At 38.3% G+C, this 9026-nt stretch overlaps 1 pseudogene; it reads left to right on the top strand.

Moving 5' to 3' along the window:
* The first annotated feature begins 6453 nt into the window (after positions 1 to 6453).
* Positions 6454 to 6572, top strand: LOC118610898 (annotated as a pseudogene).
* Positions 6573 to 9026: the final 2454 nt, after the last annotated feature.

Below are 9026 nucleotides of genomic sequence, written 5' to 3'. Positions count from 1 at the left end.
TTCATTCTTTTTATGGCTGAGTAATGTTCCATTGTATATATGTACCACTTCTTTATGCATTCATCTATTGATGGACACCTAGGTTGCTTCCATATCTTGGCACTTGTAAATAATGCTGCAATAAACATATAGATACAATGTCTTTTTGAATAAGTATTTTTGGGCTTCTTCAGATAAATACCCAGAAGTGGATTTAATGGCTTCTTCTTTGTCTATGTTGTCTGGTGTAAGTATTGTTATCCCAGCTTCTTGTTGTCATTGTGCATTTTTCTGAAATATGTTTTTTCATCCCTTTACTGAAAGTCTGTGTGTCTTTCGATCTGAAGTGAGTCTCTTATAGCTAGCATATGTACGGTATTGTTTTCTTTTTCATTCAGCTGCCCTATGTCTTTGATTGAGGCATTTAACCCATTTAAATTTAAAGTAATTGTTGATAGATATGTAGTTATTGTCATTTTATTATTTCATATTATTTATCAAATATATCATATTAATTGTTTTTTCTTTTTCTTCTTAAAGAAGTTCCTCTAACATTTCTTGGCAAAACTGAATTGGTGATGATGAGCTACTTAGCTTTTTCTTATCTGGGAAGCTCTTTATCTCTCTATCAATTATAAATGATAGTTTTGCTTGCTTTTCACCACTGAGTATTTTGTGCCAATCCCTTCTGACTTGCAAAGTTTCTGTTGAGAAATCAGCTGACAGACTCATGGGTGCTCCCTTGTAGGTAACTAATTGCTTTTCTCTTGCTGCTTTTAAGATTTTTCTTTTGGTCTTTAACCTTTGGCATTTAATTATATTGTGTTTTGGTATAGGCCTCTTGGGTTCATCTTGTTTGAGACTCACTGTGCTTCCTGGGCTTGTATGTCTATTTTCTTCACCAGGTTAGGGAAGTTTTATGTCATTATTTCTTGAAATAGGTTTTCAATTTCTTGTTCTCTTTCTTCCCTTTCTGGTACCCCTGTGATGTGAATGCTAGTATGTTTAATGTTGTCCCAGAGGCCCCTTAAACTATCTTTATATTTTTTAACTTTTTTTCTTGTTGCTGTTCTGATTGGGTGTTTTCTGTTACCTTATCTTCTAAATCACTGATTTGATTCTCTGCTTCATCTAATCTACTGTCGATTCCCTCTAATGTATTCTACATTTCAGTTATTGTATTTTTCATTTCTGGCTGGTTCATTTTTGTGTTTTCTACCTTCATTTTTATGTCTCCTCTTTGCTGAAGTTCTCAACGAGATCACTGAGCATCCTTACATCCAGTGTTTTGAACCCTACATCTGGTAGACTGCTTGTCTTCATTTTGTTTAGTTCTTTTTCTAGAGCTTTGTTCTGATCTTTCATTTGGGACATTTCTTTGTCTCCTCATTTTGGCTGCCTCCCTGTGTTTGTTTCTATGTATTAGGTAGAGCTGCTATGTCTTCAGGTCTGGGTAGAGTGGCCTTATGTAGTAGGTGTCCTGTAGGGCCCAGGGCACAGTCTCCCTGGTCAATTGAGCCAGGTGCTCCATGTATGTCCCTTTCATAGGTTGTGTGTGTCCTCCTGTTATAGTTGAGCCTTGATAGTTGAGTCTTCATTGCTGTTGGCACATTAGTGAGAGTGGTTGACCCTCAGGCCAGTCGGTTATGAGGAGTGGCCATGATTACAGGACAGGAGCTGTTGTGCAGGGGCTGACACTACAGAGTTGGATTTACATTTGCATGGATCTGGTGCCTGACAAATCTGCCCTCTGGGTGTGTCCTTTGTGTAGGTGGTTGGGTGGTGCTCTGAAGCTGGCCACAGAGGGTGTTGCTTTTGGGGCCTCTCAGGAGGGGTTCTGCTGAGGTCGAGGTCAGCCACTGCCTGTGTCTAGGGCCACTTGGTATGAGCTATAGGGTATCTGCAGATGGTTTCCACTTATGTTGAGCCTGCAGGTGATTGAGAGAGGCTAAACTATGAACTGAGGCCAGCTGTTGTTGCTAGTGCCAGACTGGGAATGCTTTGTAAGAGGAATGTGGCATGCTGAGGTCAGATGTTGCCTATTTGAAAATTGTGAACCTTTGAGAGATTCTAGGAAAGTCCATAGCAAGAGGAAAATAGGCCATTTGTATGGAAAAGCCACTGGAATCAGCTTAGGTTGGTCTGAAATTTGGGTGTGGCAGATTCTTAGGGAATCATTAGGGCAGGGTGACTAGTGTTAGCCAGGTTGCTAGAGACTGAGAAACTGACAGATGGGGGAAAGTACCTCTTGGCCACACACTGGGTGTGTGGAGGGCTCAACAAAGGAATAATGGATTATTTCCACACTTCTGTCTGGAACAATTCTGCCCCTCAAATGCTCATCCTGAAGCCAGACAATTCAGTTCCTCACTCTATGACCCTGATGACTTTCGAGCTTCTGCTCCAGAGCTGAAGCTCAGAGTGAGTGAGTCCCTCAGTGAGTAAGTTTGATAATGAGCACTTTAAGAGGAACACCTGGGCCTCCACCAACCCTCCGTCTTACTCAGCCACAATTTCTGCTGGTTTTCACTGCCAAAAGTTTTGGAGACTTCTTTTCTCAGTACGGGAACCCTGGGCTGGATAGCCAGTTATGGGGCTTATTCCTTTGCTCCTGAGGAAGACATTTACAACCAAGACATTCTTTCTGATTTTTCACCTCCACAAAAGGATGTGGGCCTGCCCATTCCATATTTGCATTCTTCCTACCAGTCTCAACATGGCTTTTATGTGTGTATATCATTAGGTATAGAACTTCCATTCAGCTACACTGCAGGCAGCTCTCAGTGATGGTTGTTCTGTAGTTTAGTTGTAATTTTGATGTGCTCATGGGAGGAGGCGAGCACAAAATTTAGCTATTCTGCCATCTTTTGAAGAATGTTTTAATAGCATTTTCAGATAATTGTGCCTATTATTCTTTGATGTTATACCAAAACTTTACATACAGTAATTTCTTAATAGTTAGCTGCAGTATCTACAGCTAATGTAGTCTGAAATTATATCAATGAAATTTTATTTTCTGTTAGATTAAACTCCATTAATTTAATTGATACTTTAAACAGCGGTCGCTACCTTTTTGACACCAGGGACTGGTGCTCTTATGAGAATCTAATGCCCGATGATCTGAGGTGGAGCTGAGGCAGCGATGTTAGCGCAAGGGAGCAGCTGCAAGTACAGATGAAGCTTTGCCCACTTGCCCGTCACTCACCCCCTGCTGTGTGGCCCAGTTCCTAACAGGCCATAGATCAGTATTAGTCCACAGCCCAGGGGTGGGAACCCCTGCTTTAAATAGATACTTTACAATTTGTTTTTATTTCAAGTGTTTTTTTCAAACAAATATGGTATTTTATGAAAAAAGTAGCTGCTTCAGCTAGCTACCCATTAACATAAGTTCTTTTCCTTGAGACAACCATTGTTCTTGAGTATGCCCCTTTGGCTTTATGCATACTTCTAATTTCATCATTCAGAATATTTAAAAAATATTCAAATATTATAGTATGTAAATTAATAATTTTATTGCATCATCAGGGATGTTTGAATTTGGTAACTTTTGTATTGTGTGTGGTGCTGAAGAGCAGTTTGGTGCTACTCTCATAATTCATGCTCGATGTCAACAGTCTTTACTCACCACTTACTCTGCAAATAACACTTTGTTGTGATTTTGAAAATAGTTGTGACCTTATGAATCCCTGGACCTAACTTTGAGCACTGTGCATCTAATCTGTTGAAGTTATGATTTCCTTCTCATTTCCCAAGGTAGTGTTTTCCATCTTTCCAAATGGTGGCAAAGTGAAGGAAAACCTAGAGGAGGACAGTGTTGAAATTAGAAAAGTAGGAGAAGAATAGTAAGAAGAAAAACATGTATATAGGCAAATCGATTTAGGGGACTCCATCACACTCCCACATAAGAAAACAACCTGAAATTCATGAACATGAACATGAATTTTGGTAAAGCAAGGCAATATAACATTTCTATAATTCCCGATGATTTTACATGCAGTGATCAATAGAGCCCACAGCAATTGACTTCTCTGTTTAAGTTGGCTCTGCCATTGGCATCCAAGCTGTAGAAGGATTACAATTAACTTCCAATCCTTCCCCACTGGTAGACCATTATTTTGTTATTTAAAGCAAAAACTCCTTAGGTTCCACACTTCCTAAGACCTTTGTAATACTTTCTTGATACTTTCCTTAAGTTGATGTACCATTTAGGAAATTCTGAATGCCCATGAGTATCATCACCAATTATCTCCATTATTAATGGATACCCACTGTTACATTCAATGATCTATATCTCCATATTTCATGGGTGCATGTTTTGAACCTCACATTTTTTTTCACTTTTCCCTTACCACTGTCCCTTCGAGTTTCCCCGTTCAACCCTGTGATTATTAACTGCTTTGTAAATCAGGCTACCGATCATTTTTTATGGCTTCTTCTCCATACTTATGAAACAGCTACTATACCGTGTTAATGTTACATTTTATACTCCAAAGAGAGGGGTTATGACCTATACATACACTTTCTAACAGATTTATTTCTTAGCCAGACAGCTGGGTCAATGAACCTATTTGTCTTGCAGCACCAGGAACTTAATAAGCCCTGCTTTCCCAAACCAGTAGCACTTCAGGAAAATGTCAATTACCCCAATGAGGAGTAATTGGTTGAAATATTTGACTTTTTAACAAAGGAGATATTGTATCTAGACTATTGTTTAATCCTCAGGCAATTACAGAACACATTAAAATAAACCTTTTGCTTCATTCCCAAACCCCACTGCTACGCACATGCACAATAAGAAAATGTGGGGAGCAGCCTGGAGTTATATCTGCTTTCCTTGTTAGTGATTCACGATTTGAGATTTTGTTTTATTTTTAAATTTGACCTTGATGCACATCAAAGAGACACATTGGTGATGCTAAAGCAGCTGCTGGCAAGACAGGTATCTAGGGAAGAGTCAGGGAAATTCACACTGTAGAGGTAGAGAGCTGAGTGAGCATTCGCCACAGAGAATGTTTGGAAAAGTCAATTTCAGAGCATAAAGAAAAAAGATGAACTTGTTCCCAGATCCAAGATCCATTCAAGAAAGGCAACTTGGCCCTAGGACAAAGGAAACTCTGGCAAGCCCTTTTGCTATTTTAACTTCAAAACTTTATTTATGTGGCCCCAAAAATGAGCTTCTGTACCCTGTAACAATAAGTGGGAAGGTAATCCAGAGGACAATCAAGAACGAATTAGACAACTGACAGTAAGTGTGAGAGGGTTTTGTCTACCTTTCTTGTTTCTACCCACATTATACTTTGGGAAACAGCGGTCAACACTGTGGCTGTTGATTGTAAGAGGACGAATTAAACTACACATTCAGTTCTGGTCTGGAACTTGAGTTAAGCAACTTGGGTGAAGCCCAAAGTCATTCTAGAGCTGAGATGAGAATGATGGTGACCTGGTTCCCAATCCACTGCCTTTTCTATGACACTTTGAGGAGGCAGTAAAACATCACAGTAGTGAACGGAATGGACTCTGGAGGCACGTGGTGTGATGCCTCTGCTTAAGAACTTATCAACTGCATAAATAAGTTGTAGAATTATATCACTGATTTGGGAAACAAATAACTCTATCACTGGCAACAGAAAAAAAATATAAATTATATGTATATAATTTATATATATTTATATATTATATGTATAATTTATATATATATATTTAAATTCCTGAGTGCTCTGGATTTTAGGCATTGGTCATTTTGCTTTATAGAGAGAATAAAGACTCTTGGATTATGCAAAGGTCATCAAAAGAGCTTTTTACAATCTCTGTATACTATATGTGTGAACGTATTTTTATGTTTATGTAGTCTATTTGGGGCTGGCTATTCTTTTTCAATTATTTTCCAGTTTTCTGATAAGTGAGTAATATTTAATATTATCTTTATAATGTTTTAAAGCTTGTAGAATAAGACTTCCCACATCATTTCTTTTACTATTTAAGTGAATTTCACCTGTGAAATCTTCCAGCTGAATTTGAGGATAATTTAGAATTTAGAATCGTTTTACACATTCCATGAAAAAAATCCTAAGGCGATCTTAATTGCAATTGTACCAAGCCTATAAAATAACTGGAAAGACTTTGTCTTTCTAGGCAGGTGTTATATCTATTCTTTTATTCAAATCTCCTCAGGATTGTTACTGTATCCTTACTGTACAGTAGGGCTTCAGCTGTTAAGTCAATTCCACTAAACTCAGTTGAAAGGTTCTATAATATGCTTTAGGCCTAACTCCTCTCTGTGATATTTGCATCAAACCTCTCCAATCTTGCTGTTAAGCCAATTCCACTCAACTCAGTTGAAAGGTTCTATAATATGCTTTAGGCTTAATTCCTTTCTATGATATTAGAGATGTTAGAGATAAAAAAAAAAAGCATTTTAAACTATGATAGCACAATTACATACTAGGATTCCAAATGAAGTCAAAAAGCCTGGGCTGCTATAACCATACCACCCTGAATGTGCCCAATCTCATCTGATCTAGGAAGCTAAGCAGGGGTGGGCCTGTTTAGTACTTGGATGGGAGACCACCTGGGAATACTAGGAGCTGTAGGAGTTAAAAAAAAAAAAAAAAAAAAAAAAAAAAAAAAAAAAAAAAAAAAAAGAAGGCTGGGCCAGAGAAAAATCTTTTGTCTCATGAGTCAATATACCCAATCCTGTTGCTATCCTGCAGAAGTCAATTTTTGTCTCCCCATCTCCGGTTTCCTTATGTGTGAAATGAGAAAGTGGGAGTCAATGAAAATTCCCTTTTGGCTCCAGTATTTGTAGTTAATAAAAGTTTTAGCTCACAAAACCACAAATTTAAGCACTACACTCTTATTTTTTGGCAATTCAATTCAATTTTCCTTTTGTGTACCTGATGTTCTGGTGGAAACACAATTCATCTAGGGTTTCCTCATCCTTTTCTTCCATGTATATGCTTATGTTTCAGTCTTCTGAGACTTTAGGTCAGTTGTGGTGGGAGAAAGGGACACTGCTATCATTTTGTACAAATTAGTAAAAGGACTCCTTCTAGAAAGATGGCTATTTAGAAAGTACCTTTCCTCCCACTGATTAGCTTGGGTCCAGGGCCACAACACAGCAGGCGGAGCAGGGGATCCATTCCAGTACCCAATGGCCTCTGCAGTGAGCTGCCCTTTAACAGTGCATGGCAGGCACTAATAGGGCTGGCATCCCTGAGGGTGGGGTGTACACCCCATACACTGCCCCTGGATTTATGTCTGGAGTCAGAGTGTAGCAAGACTGTTGAGAGGTGGCGGGTCCTTGAGAAAGGGCCCTGGTGCTCTGTTTTCCTAGCAGAGTCTGTGGGAGGTAACCAGAACACAGGGACAGGATGGTCTATTGCAGACATTAGGCTGTGAAGTAAGACTTGCACTACCTTGCTGAGATCCCAATGCCACAGCTTTGCACAGTTCAAAGAAGACACTAATGAAACTTCTCTAAGGTCTTGCCACCCATCTTCTCAAACGCTATGCCCAGAAAATTGCCACAGTGTCTTTGCCTTCTGTTTCTGTCAATAATCCTACTGCCCTCACTGTTCATAAAGGGTTTAGCCTAAAAAGAATGAGAAGAGGTATATTGATTTTTTAAAATATGCAATTGTTTAACTGGCTATTCCAATTTTTGTAACTTGTCATCTCTAAGAACTCTATTTATTGTGATGAGCTATTATATTATGATTTTCCCCCCTTGCCTTCAACCCCCAGGGCTAGCATGTGAAGGAGGCTGGATAGATTCTTGTCCATAGTTGTACGCTCTTATGAAATATTAGTTTCAACCATGTGAAACTGTCATTTTTTAGGTCAAAATTGTCAAATGTTAGTAATTTTGATTTGACCTAAATAAAATTATGAAACAAATGGTACAATAAAAATATTAGAAATATCAATATTCAATCCTTTTTTATTTTTATACTCTCTTTCTCTTCCCTTATCTGATCGGGATAGTTGGTCTTATGCTCATGGCCTCAGGAGATGGATGTGATAGGAGAGAGTTTTCCCAGGCTTTGGTGTCCCCAAAGCCCAATCATTTAGGGAAGTGGTTTTCAACTGGGGTGGAAGCAGGAGATTTATTGTCACAACTGGGGATGGGTGGGGATAATGCTACCAACATATAGTGGGTAGAGGCCAGAGATGGTGCTAAACAAATTACAGTGCACAGGACAGCCCCAACCACAAAGAGGTATTTGGCCTGAAAGGTCAATAGTGCAGAGGTTGAGAAATCTTGCCTCAGGGGAATTTAGGAAACTCAGAAGTAAACAAAATGTTTTGGAAAAACTTCAAGGAAAGGCAGATTCCCTCTCTCCCACACATCCTTCTTTTTCCACCAAGACTACAAAATATTGTGTCAAACTAGGAGTGAGAGAGAGAGACAGGAGGCATCTTTTATGTTCTCTAGGAATGTATTTGGAATTTGAGTACAAGTAAGCATTAGTGGAACTACAAAATATGCTGGACATGTTTTGTAAAACATTTCAGAATAAAGTATGAAATTAGCTTTTCTGTTAGATTCATTCTTTGTGATTATTTATTCACTGACAATAAGTGGTTTCTTGAATGCCACTTTCTTTAGATTTTTTATGGTGCTATAGACAGGAACTAAGTTTCAGGAGAGAGTGAGCATCTAGACATACTTCCAGACTGCTAAAAGTATCTTGAATATTTCATCTCTGATTTTAACATGCACAGGATTTTCAACTGCTTGTATTTTGATATGTGTTTATGTGACATAGAATTAACAGATAATGTTTATTCATTAATCTAACACCTCAAATTCAGGGTATGCACAGCTCTTCTCATTAATCCTCACTTTTCATGGCAGTAGCTGAAATAAACCACTCTGGGAAATTACAATTGCCTTTAAAAGTTAGTCACAAATTAGAAAAGAATCTAAAAGAATTGGGGTAACAAATTACAAAAGCAAGAATGATGTGTATGCTTAATTTAAATATCCAAATTAACTTAATGTGTATTTGCACAAAGGTTCTCATTTTTATAATATTTAAAAAAGA

The sequence above is a fragment of the Rousettus aegyptiacus genome, unplaced genomic scaffold (assembly GCF_014176215.1).
Source record: "Rousettus aegyptiacus isolate mRouAeg1 unplaced genomic scaffold, mRouAeg1.p scaffold_m13_p_13, whole genome shotgun sequence".
Lineage (NCBI taxonomy): Eukaryota > Metazoa > Chordata > Mammalia > Chiroptera > Pteropodidae > Rousettus > Rousettus aegyptiacus.
The sequence above is the reverse complement of the archived record's forward strand: the minus strand, read 5'-3'. Positions and strand labels throughout refer to the sequence as shown.